This window comes from Alligator sinensis, unplaced genomic scaffold (assembly GCF_000455745.1).
Source record: "Alligator sinensis unplaced genomic scaffold, ASM45574v1 scaffold76_1, whole genome shotgun sequence".
In the NCBI taxonomy this organism is placed as follows: Eukaryota; Metazoa; Chordata; order Crocodylia; family Alligatoridae; genus Alligator; species Alligator sinensis.
The window spans coordinates 1,696,943-1,715,041 of record NW_005841865.1 but is presented as its reverse complement, the minus strand read 5'-3'; the positions used below and the strand labels follow the sequence as shown (position 1 = coordinate 1,715,041).

The 18,099-nt window shown below is 49.7% G+C and overlaps 1 protein-coding gene across 2 annotated transcripts in view; it reads right to left on the bottom strand.

The window, feature by feature from the left end:
- SRC (SRC proto-oncogene, non-receptor tyrosine kinase) overlaps positions 1–18,099 on the bottom strand; it is a 70,620-nt gene that overhangs the window by 38,916 nt on the left and 13,605 nt on the right. The window lies entirely within an intron of this gene.

The following is an 18,099-nucleotide window of genomic DNA, read 5'->3' as shown; positions in this document are numbered from 1 at the left end:
CCACTGCGTGCACTCCAGAGGGCCAAAGGGACCCGCGTCCCCAGACCAGTTCATGGGGCAGGAGTGGGGGCAGGCTGCCCACTGCAGGCTCAGGCTCCTGCCCTGCTGCCCTCCCCGGGGCCTCTGCAGCTCAACAGGCGAGACCCAGCACTGCAGGGCAGAGTGAGGCCATGCAGGAAAGCGGCTTACCGCTGTGAGCTCCGCGCTGCCCTGGTGCGTGCTCCCTGCACATGTGGTAGCAGCAGGAGGCGGTGGAGCCCCTCACTGTTGCCATGCATACAGGGGACTCGTCGCCAGGGCAGCGTGGAGCTCGCAGCAGCAGAGATCCCTCTGCGGCCCCGCTCTGTCCTGAAGTGCTGGGGTGCACCCACTGGGCTGCAGAGGCCCTGAAGGTGGGCAGCAGGGCACCCTGCCCACATCAGGGACCTGGGTCCCTGGCCCCGTAGCCCTGGCAGCTGGGGGCCCCCTCCGGCAGGGAAGGAAAGCTTAGGGATAGCATGGCTGAGAGCAAAGTACACAGCCCAGCAGAGGATTTTGGAGTGGTTTGGTTGGTGTATTTTGATTCGCTAAAGCTGACTTGCACCACTTGGATCCCATTGATTGAGCATGCTCAGATACTGCCGCCACTTGGGAGCAACCTAGCCCCATTTTCCTTCCAGAGGCGAATCCATCGTTAGCCTTGTCAGAAGTGCCACCAGTATCCAGACACAACATGCACCCAGTCACTTCTCTCAATTTCCCCATGTGTCATGCCTCTAAGCAACTGTCCATGCTGAAATTCTGCCTTCCATTTATTACTACACTAACCTTCACCCCCGTTGGGGATACCAGGAGGAATGGAGGAGCGCTAAAAAAAGCGCTACATAAAAAACCCAGCAGACACTTTACACTTGCAATAGCATCTTTGAGAGGAACACAAAGCACTTTATGAATCCCCATACTGACCACTCCCAGACCTGCTAAGCCTCAGCTGACCTCTAGAACTGGATGAAAATATTACTGAAAAAAAATTCTGTTGTAGGGAGATGAGGAGGAAGCTGCTTCAGAGAAACATATTGGTCCAAAACTAACCAGGAAGAGCGCAGGCGTAGGACATGCAGCTGGGAGGCAAGAGACCTCAATTCAGGTCTCTTGCTCTTCATGATTCAGAGCAGGCACTTCAACATAGGTCTCCCAGTCCAGCCAAAATCCCCTAGACTTGTTTATCTTTTCCCCTACCTCCATCTGCCTCAGCTCCTGCAGCTAATAGTGGTAAAAGCACTGGTCTGGGCCAGTCACTAGCATTTATAACCATGCTCTGACCAGGGTTAGAAGAGGGTAAGGTCTGGAAGACCGAGACAAAAGATGCTAGTGACTGTCTGTTCCCTTTGAGCTATAGCTCCTGCCAGCAAAGCTGCAGAAATGGAAGACTGTATAAACAGCCAGTGTAGAAAGCCACTGTACCTTCTTTCATTGGGTCCTTGACTATCTAGGACCAAATAAAGCCTTTGTAGTTTTCTGCCTGAGACTTGACCCAGCCTGACCTGCTTGCCTTGGGACTGAATAAGATCAATACAAGAGGGTATGGCAGAGACTAAAAGCGGTGTTGTGTTGTACAATTTAAGCGCAGCAGAGGATGGACATCCCTGTGTATCTTTTAACATGCAGCCAATGTATTCTACTGCACTTTTATTCAGATATCCCTCCCTTCCCCCTGCTAATAAGTTTTGTCGCTATTTTTAGTGCATTTGATTAGGATAATAACCAGTTGTTGATTGACAGCTCTTTAAGACTGAACGGTTTGTAATTTGCACTTGACTAATATTCACTAGAAATAATTGCACAGCATGATGCAAGGTATTTCAAGTTACAGTCTCAACTCAAGACGGCAGTACATACAAATAAGGTTCCCCCCCTCCCACACACACTACTGCATTTCACAGGTCCACACAGGTTGCATCTCTTTGCTCCACAGTATAATTCAGTAAAACAAAGTTGCAGCAAAGTTCTGGAAAGGGAATCTTCCTACAGTCACCTTTTCAGCAGTTGTCTCCATCTCTGGTTATTAAAATAAAATGTTTAGAGTCTCACCATTTAGTAAAATAGCCAACTGGTTTGTATTGCACTAAGAGTCACAGGTTGGGCTGTATACTCATGTCCAACAAGGTGACATCAGTAAATTTTCTAGTTGAAAATTTATCTAGTTTTTCTAGTTGAAAAATTTTCTAGAAAAGTTTTCTAGTGATACTGAAGAGTAGAAATACAGAACAAAGGGTTCAGAGAGAGGAAGAAACTGGATTAGATGCCAACTGGAAATAAAGAGTTTGAAGACGGGCCCTTAACAAGGGCTGTAGAGACTTGGGGTAAAGAATCACGGCCCCCTTGAAGACAGTGGGCCAAGCCTTCAGTCCTAGGTTCTACTTCCAGCTCTGCCACTGACTGGCAGTGTCAAGTTCCTCCCAACCTCCTACCCTGTTTTCCCATCTATAGTGTTCACCGTCTGGAAAAGACAACTGCTATTCTCGTGGTACAGTTTCCAGTACAACGGGGCCCTAATCTTGGGTGCTACCTTAATGTGGAAGCTACTAGAAGTGGAAGGCAGGCAAGGAGATGTGGGAAATAACTACTACTCCTTGAAAACTCTAGGTAAGCTGTAAAACACCTACTGCCCTCCTGCCCCACCGTGCTGCTGAAACCCCTGTACGAGCTCATAGCCTTGTCTACCCTCGTTATCTCCTGTACTTGTCTGGCTGGGCGTCAACCATAGCAAGACAGGACAGAAGTTTGCCTAGAGTAGCCAAGGCTAACAATTTTCTGGAGCCAAGAGAGAAGTGGAAGTCAAGCAAACACCCTAAGCATTTCCAAACATGGACTGGCCGGCTCCCCTGGCACAGATGTCTCATTCTCCAACTTTCACTTTTATTAACATTGTAAAGAGTGGTGACTACAAGTCAGATTGTGCAGATCTCCTACACCAACCTGGCTGGGACATTTAGAGAAGTTGCGGCCTCCTTGTTAGACTAACAGGAAAATGAGTGAAGAAGTCCAGGAGGCTGTCGACATAGTAGCAATGCAGGCATGACAACAATCAGGAGCTCGAAGCACACGCTACACTGCATGGAGACAGACAAATGTACATACCTGCATATTATACTTTGGTTGAGACAGATGGGTTAAGTAACTCCCAGGAATGGACACCATGTCCTGTTCTGTAAATTCTCATCCCCTCCTCCCAACCCCAGATAGCCACATTTTTGTGCAGCCACCTACTCCGGACACTGAAGCGACCATGCTGTTGTCACAGAAGGAAAGGGAGATGCAGAGAGGTTAAGGAGTTAATAATCAACAAGACCTCTCCTTTGCTCACAGCCTAGGAGGAGGAGGGGAGGCTGCTTCCCAGCAACCAAAGGGAACATTTCCTCATCTTTATCCCCCCCCCGCCCCCTCCCCAAGCTGTGACAGTGATTAAGAGCAATGCACAGGGGGGAGGGAGCTGAAGGGGGAAGCTATGGATAAGCTGAGGCATGCAGTTCCTGCCCTCAAGAGACAGAACAGGGAAGGCCTCAGCAAGTGCCCCCTCCCAAAAAGCAATTAAAACAAGGCGCGCACAGCTGGGAAATTCAGCTTGGACCAGACCACGGCGCCTCGCTCCCCCTCCCCGGCTCCATTCCTGACCAGGATGTAAAGCTGTTAATTCAAAAGGACACATGGGGTACAAAAAGATTTGACTCTCCAATGCTTATCGGGTACCGACAGACATCAGACCTCCCCAGTGCTCCTGTTCCTTGAGATCAGCACCCCCCATTTCAGCTCATGCTCCTCTGGGACCCTGTTGCCACGCTAATACTAGACAGACTCCGTACACATCGTACCAGGCTGTCCAGAGCAGCCAGGCTCCCTGGTGTCAAGCGTGGGAGAGGGCTAGAGAGAGACTAGACAAAAGCTACCCCAGGAAGGGAAAGTTGTTGCAGGATAATGCATGCATCTCTCATCGGTGAAGGTACACAACTGTTGGTTGGAGGTCAGGGATGGGGGCCTTAAAAATGAAGCCCCAGCTATGAGTTATTTGTACTGCAGTAGCTCCCCAGAGCTCCAGTCATGGACCACTAGGGAGGTAGAGTATACACGCAGCAAAGGTGATCTCTGCCCCAAAGAGCTCACAATGGGGTGGGACAGACAGGCAGACACTAGACTTTAGCCTGCTACACACCCAGTGGGTGGTATAGGAGTTAGACACTTAATAAAAAGAGTCCTACAAAGGGGGAAATTCTCCTTTAGCTAGGAAGAAAATAGCAACCCCAACACAACAGTGGGCTTTAATCCGTACTCATGTAAAAGATAGCTCAGTATAATATATTATCAGCATGGCATGAAGAGCTGTTTTGGGGTATTGTTCAGCCACTCCCTGCCAAGTGGATCCACAGTGATAAATTCCACATCACAAGATAAGACCCACCTTACAGCAATAAAACTAGAAGAATAATCTCCTGCCCAGAGTTTCCACGGGACAAACAAACCCAGGTGTTAAGGAGGAGAGGGGGATCAGCCTGGTACTTGCATCTTCCTTGGCACAGAGCAATGGCTAAAGAAATCCAGCTGCCTTCAAACTACTCTGACTCTGTCAAGTCCCCAAGACAGACTGGCCCATTGCTCCCAAACATTTCAAGGCTAGAAGGAAGAGTTGTGAAACCACAGTGATAGGAAACGCTGGGTATGGCAAGGGAGCAGAAGTTATCTGCTTTTGAAAGACCTAGCATAAAACAGCAATTATAGCCAGACAAAAAATAACAAAACACAGAGATACCACATTCCAGTTTCTGTAACAAGGAGGAAGGGACCTTTGAAATACTGCTCTCTGCAAAAAGAGATGCCTCAGTACTGTGGGGTCTGGCTCCCACCCTGCCCAGACACTCCCCAGCATTACAGACATGGTAACAAACAGGACTGCAGGGTCTGTCTAGAGCTGTCTACAAGGCCAGAAGTGCAACTGCTGACACTGGCATGTAGATCCTATGTGGGGCATGAAAAGGTCACTGTCCTTATTACCAGAAAATAGGGAAGGTGCCTGCAGCCTCTGTGGTATTTAAGGCATTTGCTAAACAAAAACTCATGTTTTACAGGAACAGCAGTGGTCAAGTGATTGGGAAGTGCTGCTTTTACCTTTCCAACAGTCAGAAAACAGATGGGAAGGAAGAGAGCTTTGTAGGGCTTTTTTTTTTTTTTTTTTTTTTTTAAATAGGGGTGGGAAACAATGGCTTCTCCTTCTGCATCTATATAAAAGGATACCCCCTTCATCACCCTGTTCAGCTTGTGTTCTGGTAGATGTTGAAACCTTGTTTTATGGTATTGAAATGCTGCAATACAAAAAAAGATACCAGAACATACCCCATCGCCACTCATCCCATCCCTGGGGTGGGGGAAAAGAACAGTACCAATCTGCTACCAAGGCTTTATTCAAGCCTATTTCTGAAGGCAAGTGCAGTCAAATGGAGCCTTGTCTGCTTTGCTGGTTTGCAAGACCACAGAGATTAATGTACCTGTGTAATGTCAAACTCTAGACGGGACAAAGGAGACTACACACAAGAGCAAGAGAAAGCAGCAAGTCTTGCACAGCAGACAGTGGCAACAGACACTAGGATCCACCACACTAGGTTTTAAAGCGTGGAACAGACCAGAGACCCAGACTTTGCACAGCATATCCTGTCCACTGCAGCTGTGATTCCAGCATGTTTCTGTCAGGAGTGGCCAAACAGATGAGAATTGACAGGATAGGTTTGCTTAGGGCTAAAGCAGAAATACACAGTGGGCCATATGAGATAATAGGGCAGAATTCAAGGGAATTCAAGGGACTTCACAGGGACAGCAGATCCAGCGTGCACTTTACCATCCCCTGCTTCTCCGCTGCCAACAGACAACACAAAAGAAAGCATGGCTGCCACTTATTGTCTACGGCTGCACAGGCACGAGGGTCAACAGCAGCAGTCTCTGTGCTGCACATGGAGCAGCATGTAAAGGCAGACATGCTGCTGGAGATTAATTCCACTTGATCTACACTGTAGTAGTCTGGATCTAGGGAACACTAGGAGGATGTTATCTACATGCGGTCACTAGCCCTTTTCTCAATGACTGTGCTCTTGTTCCAAAACATCCCCCTGCTGTCACTCTCCCCCCACCCCTTCCCAGGATGCCTCAGCTGTCATTTTTGTTCTCAATACAATCCTGCCCTCCATTCACTTCAAACTATGGTGACAAACACATCCCTCTCACTGTTTTTCACACAGACTCAGCACAAGCCACAGGCGATGTTACCATGGGTTTGAAACTTCCTCACGCACAGACACAGACCCAGGGCTGAAAATATTTTTTAATTTAACTTTTGTGACAGCCAGTATGGAGATAGGGATCCCAAAGTTTTAATGTTTCTGATCTTCAAGAAGATGAGTTGGGGAGTAGTACTGCAACCTGAAACTCACCTCAACCACAACCTGAACAAGGATCATATCATCTCACAAGAACACATGCACACCCCGCCCCCCACCCCTGCATGCTTAATGGTCCTGCAAGAGGTTAGAGAAGTCTCAGCCAAGTGCTTGGATCCAAGCCACTAAAGAAGTTTGGGCAACTCGAGATCCAACTCTTTGTGGTCCATGGCTAAGGCAAAGGACCACACCAACCTCATTACAGGAAAGTGGCAAATGGCAAGCACTGTGAGGTTAGGTCAAAGGGCTCTTATGCCAGAACCACCTATAGCTTCATCCATCACCACCATGGTTAGCTCAACTCAAGATCACTTTGCCCAGGGCTGGAGAGATAGGGCACCTATGTCCCAGACATGTGCCAATTAGCAGATTTGTTTCACTGGACAGGAACTGGCAAGCTCCAGCAGCCTGTGTCACATCTATTCAGCTTTAACTAAAGTTTGTTGAATAAACTTTAGTTAAAGCACCCCCGCCGCCATTCTGAAACATGGGATGCTGAATAGATGTGACACTACAGGTGCACCAGGAGCTGCTCTAATTAAAAGTGCCCCTTCCATCCTGGAGCACGTGTACAGACACCCACAGATTCCACTCCAACACTTGTTGGCTGGGTTGCAGGGCATCCAAATAGACAGAGTAGTGATACAAAAGACTGTACCATGATGGTTTAAGAACCAAGCTGTAACCAATTATAGCATGACCAATCCCAGGCATTCAAGAATATTCTGTCAAGCCCTCTAAAGACATGGTTTTGAGGACAAGAAACAGCAGGTTGCTTTTTCCCCACCCCTTCACCTCCTGATGAGAGCCTGGCAGACATCCTTGGGGTCACAGATTCAAGCCTTTTCTGCCAACAACATGGGCTAAAAACTACATTTTTTTAAAAGAAGGCAGAGATGTTTCCCCCCAGAACCACCTGAATCCAGGAGCTGGAGATTTAAGACTCTTGTCAACGTGATAAGAGTTGACATTACTGGGCTTTAGCAGCACCAGCAGGAAACCCTTTGTTTTCAGTTCTGTCCAGCAATTATATTTCAAGAAGACACATGAGTAAAGGCATTGCCATTAGTTATTTTCATCCATAGCAACATAGCTTTCCTCCTCCATCCGTCCTAATCTAAGTAAAATGTCTCCAAGATAAAAAAAACAAAAAAAACAAAGAGGGGGCTGTGCGTGGGGGGGGAGGAAGCCATTTATGCACACAGCGATGCCTCTCCTTCCCACAGGACCAGAGCCAAATAACCCAAGGTATTAAAAAGTCTAGCCCCACCCACCCAATCCTGTCAGCTCCTGTTAAAATTTAAAGCTATCTTAATTAAGGCTACAGAACCAACCAGAGCAGGGGCCAATGGGTCAGAAAAGGGGAAAAGAGATAATTAAATTAGCAAGTGAAAATTCACTCCATCCTCTTCCCCCACACAAAGAGCAGGGAGGCATTCAAAATGAGGCATGAATTAAATGCCTTTGCAGAGAGACTGAAATTGAATCAAGAGTTTTGGATGTTTATCTGACCAAGAAAAATAGCGAGCACAAACACACGCACACAAATCTGCATAATGAGGCAGCAACAGATTGCTATCTCTCCCTTTACTGTAGGAACATGTGTAGTCTTTGGAGGTTCAGGGCCAACCCCAGCAGTCATAGTTTGGCTCGTGGAGAAGCTTTGGAACTACTTGCCGAGGCAGGCACAGCTCCACACAACATATCTGTAAGCACCCAACAAGAACTGCTGCCATCAGAGGCCTCCATCCAAGCACAAGACAGGAAAACCTGCACAATCGTCATCCAGGCCACAGTTAGGTAGGGTTCCGTTTTTGGCAGGAATTTTTGGAATGAGGCTTCCAAAGCATGAGCCAGGTATGTAAAAAGGAGGGGGAGGGGGGAAGGGGAGGGGAGGAGGAAACAGTATCTGCTCCAAACAAGACTCATTGTTGCATGCAGTACTGCCAACGCTGAGCAATCAGTTATGAGCCCAGCCCCAATGAAGCACAAGAGACATTTTAAAAAGAAATAAGCTAGACTTGGGGTGTTTTTTGGCTCTCTAGCTTTGAGCCTTCGGAGTCCCATTTTTTTAACTTCTCTCTTTAGCTGCAAAACCAAGAAACACAGCTTTTATTGAAAAGGAAAGGCGTGTGCGCAAACCCTAAGACTCCAGGAGTTGGAAGGTTTTGAAATCAATACTCTGTATTGGGGTATCAGTGATAAGAGTCCTCCGGGTCAACCATGCTGGATACCATCAAGACTCCAGCTCAGAACAAAGCACCCCTCAAATGGCCCTGAGATTCAGTCATAGACAAGTAGAGCTGGAAGGGATCTCAAAGTCATCTAGCCCTTGCTCAACCCAGGACATGCTCAGGGCAGCAGTCATCTCCTTAAGTCCCACATAGTTTTGAAGTGAAGTGTTCTGAGACCCCCACACTTTTAAACCACCTCAGAGAAAGTTTCCAAAAGAGTCAAGAACTTGTCTTCTGGAAGTCAGGGACTCAAGTTAAGTACCCAAAGCCTCACTTAACATTTGGATCGGGGCATTATATTGACTTGTACCAATGATGAGCTGCTAAGTTTTGCACAGGTCTTTGGAGACATACTGTGGAATAGGTCACAACAGTTAGTCCCAGCTTCTGTCCCTGTTGGGAACGCCATGCAGCAGGACTCGCCAGGATCAAGTGGCCATACCAGATGGGAATTCTGGCATTGGGCCTGCTGATCCCCTACGTCAAGCACTGTTCTGTTGCATGACAATCTTGAGGGAGGAGAAGCCAAGCTCCAATCTCAGACAAATGAGTCACTAGCGTCCTAACCAGACTTTGCCCACACTTGCTGATCACAGCATGAAGCATAAGGAGGAAGCAGCAAGAGGAAAAAAATAGCGGTTGTTTCTAATGGGCAGTAACGCAGACTCAAAAGACTCGGAGAAAACAAAAGATTACTGCTAGAGCTGGATAAAGCCAGCCTGACACTGGTGCTTCCTCCAGCCCTTTCAACATACCTGAAACAGCCAAAACGCCCCTGTTATTCCAGTCCCAGTTGTCTGGGCAGAGGTAGCCAGTCCTGCTCCACTAGAATATTACCTAGTGCTGGCAATATTCAGTCACACAGACAGACACTTCTTGGGTGGGTGTTGGTGACAGCCTTCACCTTTGTCACTCTTGGGTGGAAACAGTCCATTCTCAGGTCTGTTAGAGAGACCACTGCTCACCCTGGTCCATCAAGTATTGCATGCAATCGCATCCCCCCTGATCCATGCCATCTCCGGCATCAGCTGAAGGGTAGCTGTGAGGAGACCCACTGTCAACGAGTCGGCACCAGGTCTGTTTTCTTGGAGCAGTTGGGAAACAAAGCAACTGTGAACGGCTTCACAGGGGGTTCGCTCCGTCTAGGGGCAGAGCAAATTGATCCGTTTCACTTCAGTCTTAACCTTGGGACTTGACCCCAGCTCTCAAGAAGCAAGAGGCTGGTCTATTAGTCTCATCTATGCCAACCCCACCAGCTACGAGACTCCAATTCCTTCGCTGTACTATCTGTTCCCCACAGTAATTGCTCTCCCTCACTGGAGGTTTCCTCCATCCCTGGGCCAAGGAGCCCCTGGCCCACCTGTCTTTCACCTGCAGGAATTCTCCATGAATATGACAGGAGGTTCCACCATGAACGCTCAGAAAACAAGACTTCCTATAATAGTTGCCAGCGCACTGGAGCACTTCAATACTCCCCAAGCATCAGCCAGCACACCCCTCCCCCTTCCCGTCTCTCTTCAGACTAGCCAAGCAATGAAACAGCGACAAGTCAGCCCCTTGTGCTGCTCAATGGTCCTTTGTGCGTGATGCCTGCCTGGGTGTGAAAGGGGGCTTCAAGATGGATGCTTTGATGTGACGGCTTTTGAAAGCAGGGGTGGAAAGCGAGACCCAGGCGCTGGTACTCCAGAGGTCCAGCCAGTGAGCACTACAGCGATTCCAGGGAGCTGACAGCAGCACAAGCAATGTTCACTGGAACCGGGGGAAAAACAGGCTCTGAACTCTGCCCAATTTCAGCTCACATCTGATCAGGCAGCACTAATGCATTGTCACAGTGAACAGCCAGCTCCCAAGGAACCTCCACCAGGGCCAGAGTGAAGGGAGACAGTGCTCCCCTCCAGGTGGCTGTGCCTAGGCAGAGCCCATCTACCCAGGCCTGAAGGTAGAGTGGGGGGCAGCATGGCAAATATCCTTTCAGCTTGTTTTGCAGGGCTTAGGAGAGCTGCCATGCAAGCAGCTGTGGGCCAAGGCAGGGAAGGGGAATGGAGCTTAATCTTTGAGCCAATCTCATTTTAGAGCTAGAATCACGAAGGCTGCCCTGTCATAAGCTTTGCTCCAAGTTTTAGGTTTGGAGACAAGACTTTGGTGAAGTGGCAGGATTTACACCTGTTTTGGGGCTCACAGGATACAAAGCCACCAGATGTGTCATGCACATGAAGCCAAATCTGCCACCCAGCCCTCCATTCCCTCAAAGGATTGGGGGGGGAGGGAGGGGGGGGGGCAGGCAGGGGATTCAGGGTCTCCTTCCTAACCAAGCCAAACCTGGACAGAATTTCTCTTGTGAGACAAGGTTTTCAGGTTGTCCTGGCTTCTCTGTAAAACCCTGACAGTTCACATGGCTCTGTACAAAGCCCAGCTGCCTGGCAACAGTGAACCTCCACAGTGAAGTGCTCTCTAAACAGCATCATCTTGGGAGGCAAGTTTAACCGCCAAGAGAGGAAAACAATAAACCCATCTAAGGGCAGCTCTGGAAGCCATGAACAGAGCTCATCCAGAGAGCAGTAGCACAGGCACCACATGCAAATGAATGCTGCAGGTTCTGTGCCGAGGTCCTCCAGGACAGAGCTACATTTAGGAGGAAAATAAAAGAGTCTCCAGTTTGCTCTTATTTTTCTTTTAGACCTTTCCTCCCCCACCCCACCTTTGCTTTCACAATAGACAAGTTTCCAAACCCTCTGGTCTTTGCAGCTTCAAATCCCACACAGTTCCTCACTCAGCATAAGATGGGAATGAATGCCCCATGGATACCACAAGCTTTCCAGGAAGAGGGAAGGGCTGCCTGGCAGAAGAAAAACCCAGAAGTTGGAAGAAACATGACTTGGGACTATTTGCAACATTGACATGTCAGCTACCTTAGGGACCAGCACTACAGCGCTAGAGGGCAAATTGATTTAGAGCAGGGGAGGGCAAAATACCGCCTACAGCACTTTCATCCTGCCCGTGGGACCCACCAACAAATTGTGCCCCACCCAGTCCTCCTGCCCACAAAGGTGGGAGCAAGGTGCCCACATGTACACAAGCATACCCTATTGAACTTCACTCCCACTCTTGTGAACAGAAGGGCCCCGCCTGGCCAGCAGCAGCTTCCAGGAGGGGCTGCAGCTGCTGCTGCAGCCCCCTGGGACTGGCTAGGCTTCCCCAGTCTCCTGCTGGCTCTGGCCAGCAGGTAGGAAAGCAGCAGCGGGAGGGCTGCAGCTGGGTGAGAGCAAGGAGCTGGAAGTAGTGTGGAGCTTGGCTGAGCAGGGTACAGGAGTGAAGGTGGGGGGTGCGAGAACCCCCTTCCCATACTACCCCCACCTGGTGCACAGCCCTGGCAGACCGTGGCAGCAGCAACAGCAGTAGGCGGTGGCACTCAGGGCACTCATGTCTGGCGCAGGCTCCCAGCAGGGCACAGCTCCAGCCAGCGCTGCACATCACAGTGAGGAGTTCAGCCTCTGCCAGGCAGTCTGCATCAGCAGCACTCCCCACACTTGCTGGGCATGGGAGGGAAGCCCCAGGCACACTGGAGCCGGCTGCCTTCCCATCCGGGCTAAGGGGTACAAGAGGGAAACCCCAGGCACCTTCCATTGTGGGGCAGGGGAGGCAGCCGGCTCCAGCTCCTGGGGCTTCCCTCCCGTGCCTGGCAAGGGCGGGCAGTGTCAACAATACATACTGCCCAGCAGAGGCTGTGTCCCTTGCCATGATGCGGAGTGCCTCCACCTGCTGCCACACCATGGGGAGAAAGTGTGAGGTCCCCACACCCCTGCACCCTCCTTCACACTCCACAAACCCACACATATACACAACCCCCAACATACCCTATGCTCCCCCACACACAACCACACCCCCTCACAACCCCCACCACTGCACATATGGATGTGCACACCCCCACACAATATACAAGACTAAGAATTTATTTTTGAGTTATTACGCAATCACTCCGATATACAGTAGGCAAACAAGTCATGACAAAAATATTTTTTGTAATAAAATTAAAATACATTATAGTAGGGGTTTGACTTTTAGTGTACAATTTGGTGTTTTTTTCCTGGTTGTAAGATAGCAACCCTGCTCCCAAAAGGAATATTTCCAGAAGCAAGGGGAGGGACTTCTGGTGAAAGAGGTCAGGGGTGGGACTTCAGTCCCAAAATGACAGCCCTCGATAGTTTGCCAAAACTCATTAAGCAGCCCTCCACCCGAAATAAGTGCCTGCCCCTGCTTTAGAGCCTCTAAGGAGTCTTCCACCTCTGCCCCCCAGGTCCCTCCTTTGTACTCTCTTTTACAATGCCCAAAGTCAGATGAAGTCTTACTAGAACTAGAGGCTTCATCTGAGCCTTTTGGCACATGGGAAAACTGCAAAAAGTACTGTGCCACCTGGACATGCAAGCCCAGCAGCTGGATGCGGAGAACAGATGTGCTCACATGGGAAAGGGGGGAGCAAAGCAAGTGCAGGGTCAGTGCCGTCAACCCCTGGGGACCAGGGACATGCACTTGGCTATTTAGAGTCACATCCTCCCCCAGCTGCTTCCCTAGACCTCGGGTCAGTATTTGCAGAGGAAGAAGCACAGGGAAGCTGGCTTTAGCCACACCACCCTGCCTACGAGTTTAAAAACAAGCAAGGAGCTTTCAAGTTCCTGGCCCCAAAAGCCCCTTTCCTGCAGTGCTCTTTAGGACAACAGCAAGAACCCTCATGGCATCCCCCTGCCAGCACATTTGGTCAGTGGCAGAGACCTCCTCTGCCCCCTCACTGCAAGGAGCCCACAGTGCATGCAGCAAGCCTCCCACCAAAAGTCAACCTGAATCACCTTGAGCAGAGGCATGAGTCTGACTCTTCCAGGCTGGTACAAAGCCCCCTTCCTTTACTCTGCGCAGACATGCTAGCAGCTAATTCACTGCTTCAAGCTTTTTCATTCCTCCCCGGCTTGCCTTTAAGTTTTCAGGAGGCTTTTGTGGAGTGGAAGGCCTTTCGAGGGCAGGAAAAAGCTCCTTGAAAGCTGTGTTGAGGCACTCAAAAGAAGAGCTCTGTGGAGAGATCCTGCTGTGAGTGATCTGGAGCATCTCCTCTGGCTGGAGGGCTGAACAATACCGCTTTCTTTCCCCTTGTTTACTATGGAAGATTAAAAGAAAGCAAAAAAAAAAAAGCGCACTCTATCCTTCCCCTCCTCCCCACACAGGGGCTTTGATCTTCCAGCTGCAATATGGACTTGAAAGTCAGGTCATCCACCTCACTAATATGCCCAGATCAGTAAACATGCATCTCACTCCCATCACCTTCAGAGAAGCTCCCCTCCTCCCACCCCAAAAAAAAAAAAAAAAAAAAAAAAAAAAAAAAATGATGCCCACTGTTGCTGCATTCTCAGCAGGTGTCTTAAGATCCCTCCCACCCCCTTCTTCAAAGGGATCCCCTCCCCTCTCTGAGAGCACAGCCTCCTCTATGCTGGTTTTCAGGGAAGAACATGAGGGCAGTGGAAACCCATGCTGCCAGCGTAGCTAGTTAATCCAAAATGACACTTTTCTTTCCTTGCAAACAAGAACTGACTGCAGGAAGGGCAAGTTTTATTGTCCCACTGGTTTGTCCCAGGGAACAGCTAGAATACAGGTACTGTACCCAGTGAAGGCAAGTTCTTTGAGTAGATGCAATATCTTTTATTAGACCAACTGGTCTATTATTATTAGTTGGTCTAATACAAGATAAATTGCATCTACTCAAAGAACCTTGCCTGCCTATGTCCTTAGACCAAAAACAGCTACAACCAAAAACCCAGGTATCCAGCGAAGGCTCTGGACATCTCACTCTCTGGTTAGGAAGAGACTGGAGCAAATCCATCCCCCTGCTAGGGGAGGGCACAACTCCCTCAACGTAGGACACCTAAGAGTAAGCTCATGATAAATATGAACTTGACCTGATTTAGTCACTTCTGGCCAACAAAACTAGTGTCATGGATCCCAGCACCTGGCATCTTCAGATACCCTTGCCCAGGGTTGTCTTTACCATGCTCCATATCTAGGCAGAGGCTGGGTATTTTACAAAGGCCAGGAAGAAGCTAATGGCCTAACTGTCAGGGATGCAGAGAACCCTCAGAAACTTACCCATGGACACTCGAATCCAGACCTCCCCCATCTCACCACTGACCCAAGTACAGAATTACGCCACCTCAAATAAAACCCAATTCCAGTCTTCACCCACCCCTGGGCCTGGCCTGGCCTGGCCTGGCCTGGCCTGGCCAGGGCCTAGTATCTCACTTCTAACTAGGTTTTTATGCTGCAGCCAGCACTGCCATCCACTTTTCTGTGAGAACTTGTCTCCATGGGTGCTTTCTAGGGTTTCTATGTTCTTGCCACATTAATAATAGCCTCATCCCCTTCAACCAAAAGCCTGTGGGAATAATAAAAACAAGGAAAAGGCCTCATTTGGCTATGAAAGCAGTTCAACAACTCACTGCCCCAGGCATTTCTATAATTTCATAGTGCCGGACTGTGCCCACAGCAAGGGCTGTATCAGCAGCTAGACAGATCCCAGAGTCAATGGCAGCCTTTGCAGTCCTCAAGGTGATGACAGAGCCCATGAAATGCAAGGTTTAAGCTTGACCCAGGCAACGCAGCAACCTTCCCCATCCTAGAGTGAAGCGTGTGGATTTCTTTTCTTGTCTATGGAACAAATCTCCTACTGCCAGTCATCCCCTGCGGTAGCAGAGAAGCAGATTCAATTTTCTGTGCTGTTTCCACAGAGCTAAGATCTCCATGTGGTTCAAATGTCTTTCCCAGAACCACTGGCAGGGCACAAAGGGCAGAGGCCACAACTGAAGAACAGTTTTCAGCCTGTCATGCCTCCCTATGCCAGAGACAGCAAGCAGTGGAAAGAGCACACTGGAAGTGAAGAGAGGAAGTGACTCAGCCCCAGTGTTACACAAACCCAAACTGGTGCTCTCTACCTGCTTGAGCCATGATGAGGAGTCTAGGGGAATGACACATCCAGCCATCTCATACCCCTTATAGCCAGAGGCTAAGCCAGGCATGAAATGTTTCCTGGGACAGGAAGGAGAGGGCCACAGAGAAGAAACAGGAAGTCTAGGTCTGAGCAAGTTAGAACCATCCCTGGTCAGACTGGAGTCGCTGCCTAGGCATTTCCATACTGAAAAGAAACCAGCCCACCCAGCTCAACAAGGGGAGGAATTTCTTCAGGCTTCAACATCCCTGATGAAACTCCAAACCCAAGAGGCAAAAATCCACACAAGCTCCCCTGAGGGAAGGGCCTACCAGGGATTGAACTAGTAGTGGCCACTAGGAATTGCTCTCAGAAACATATAGCACTTAGAGAGAAAAGCGGCACCAAAAGTCATACAGAAATGTTATTCCCAGAGAACAGGCTACAGATTCTCAGTGCACAGCACCTTCCACATTTCAGGCAAAGGGATTGAATTCCATGTTCTCTATTTGCTCCTTTTGCTATGCAGACTAGAGCAGAGGTATTCAGCCTTTTTGGATCAGTGTACACTAGGCAGCTGATGTGGAGCAGTGTACCCCCAGCAGACGGATGCAGAGCTCTGCGGGGGGGGGGGGGGGGGGGGGGGGGGGGCGCAGAGAAAGGCATGCAATTCAATATAGAGAGGCAACAACTGCCATGTGCGAGCTTCCCCCACCCCCCGCATCTGGCCAGGCTGGCCGCGCCCCCCGCTCCCTGCGCCTTCAGATGGTGCACGGCAGCGCTCCATCCCCACCTGCACTCCCCCAGTTGACAACCCCTGGCCTAGAGGAAAGGAAGTAGCTTTGCTGCCTCAGTTTCCCTCCCATCTGAATGAAGGTTTCTACCACCACCTATCGGCATAAAGCCCAGGAAAGCCTTGGCTCCAAAGCTCCAAACAGGACACTCCAGGTTTGCTGCATTGCCATTTCTACATGCGATGGATCTAAGATGAGGTCAGTGCAGAGCCGGGCAGCATCTAACTCCCCCCACACCCCAAGAAGGAAGATGCTTTCTGTGAGCCTGAGGTCAAGAACTTACATGGCAGGGGCCAGCTGTCAGGAATAAAAAGGGAGTCTGGAGCAGGTTTCAGAACAGACACAGCACAGTGCTGCTTCCAAAAAGGGCCCTTGTAACAAGGTTGCTGTCAGGAGGCAGCAGGGTAAGGAAGGAAGGAAGCGATGGGCAGAAAGACCCAAGGGCAGGCAAGCATGCTCCTAGAAAGGCCAGCCACAGAGGAGCAGGAGTGGGCCCAACAGGCACCACAGGGACCCTAGGGCCTCCTCTGCCCCAGTAAAAGAAAGAGAAACAGAAAGCACAGGCAGCCAAGCAGAGCTAATCATTAAAGCTTCTGTGTTGAAAGCAATTGACTTCCTTCTGCCTACACAAACTCCAGGGTGGGGTGGGCAGGGAGAGTGGCAGCAAAACAGCAGCTGAGCAGGCCAATGTGAGCCATGACACACTCCGACCCAGGACCTGCTTGCTACTGATAGCGAGGTGCCCTTCTGCCAGCCCGGCAATGCCCAGTGGAAAGCATAGCGAGAGAAGAGAACTGAGAACAGGCATGTGCCACTAGCCACAAACACAGCATCTAGGACAGATGCCACCACATCCAGTTGAGCCAAGTAATACAGTGGCTTAAAAAAAAAAATTAGGGGCTAAATATTTTTTCCCCACACTTGTTTTTCAGAGGCAAACACACAGTGCAAATTACTGCTGCGCAGGGGAGCTTGCTGAGAAACACTGGAGGAACAGTACAAACCAGTGGTGAGGACTGGCCTGGGCCTCAGACAACCCAGATTCTACTGCTGCTCTTGTGCCAATCTGCCATACCCCTGCTGCCTGTGCCTCTGCTTCCCCTCCCTCCCTCCCTCTGCCCACGTGCAATATGCAGACCGCAAGCTCTGTGGGACTGTGAATGTCTCTTACGTGCGTCTGCTCCACGCTTATCACAGAAGGGTCTGATGTCAATGGCTGCCTCTAGGTGCTACCACAGCCCCATACTAGGCTCTGGTTTGCATCTTCCACATGTGCATTGCATTTGCTCACCTCACAACCCCTACTGTGGAAGGATCTTTAGAAGCATTTCAACATTAGCCCGATTGGACCTGTCCAAGCTAGCTTCCCTGTCTTGAAAACAAGGGGTCAGTTACCAAGATACAATCACAAGCTCCAGCAGGCTCCATCCACATAAGAGACTCAGCGTTAAGCACCCAGGAGCACATGAATGGGCATGGCAGGAAGCCATCCCAATCCATGGCACATCCAATAGAGCTACTGCACCAACTCACAAGAGTGACTTCATTCATTCCTGGGTTAATTCAAATTCCTCAGGGCAGCTCTCGCTTAGAGACTCCGGGGGGAAAGCAGCTGTGAGCGCGGCACTGGAGTGTGGTCAGGCCAGCACTAG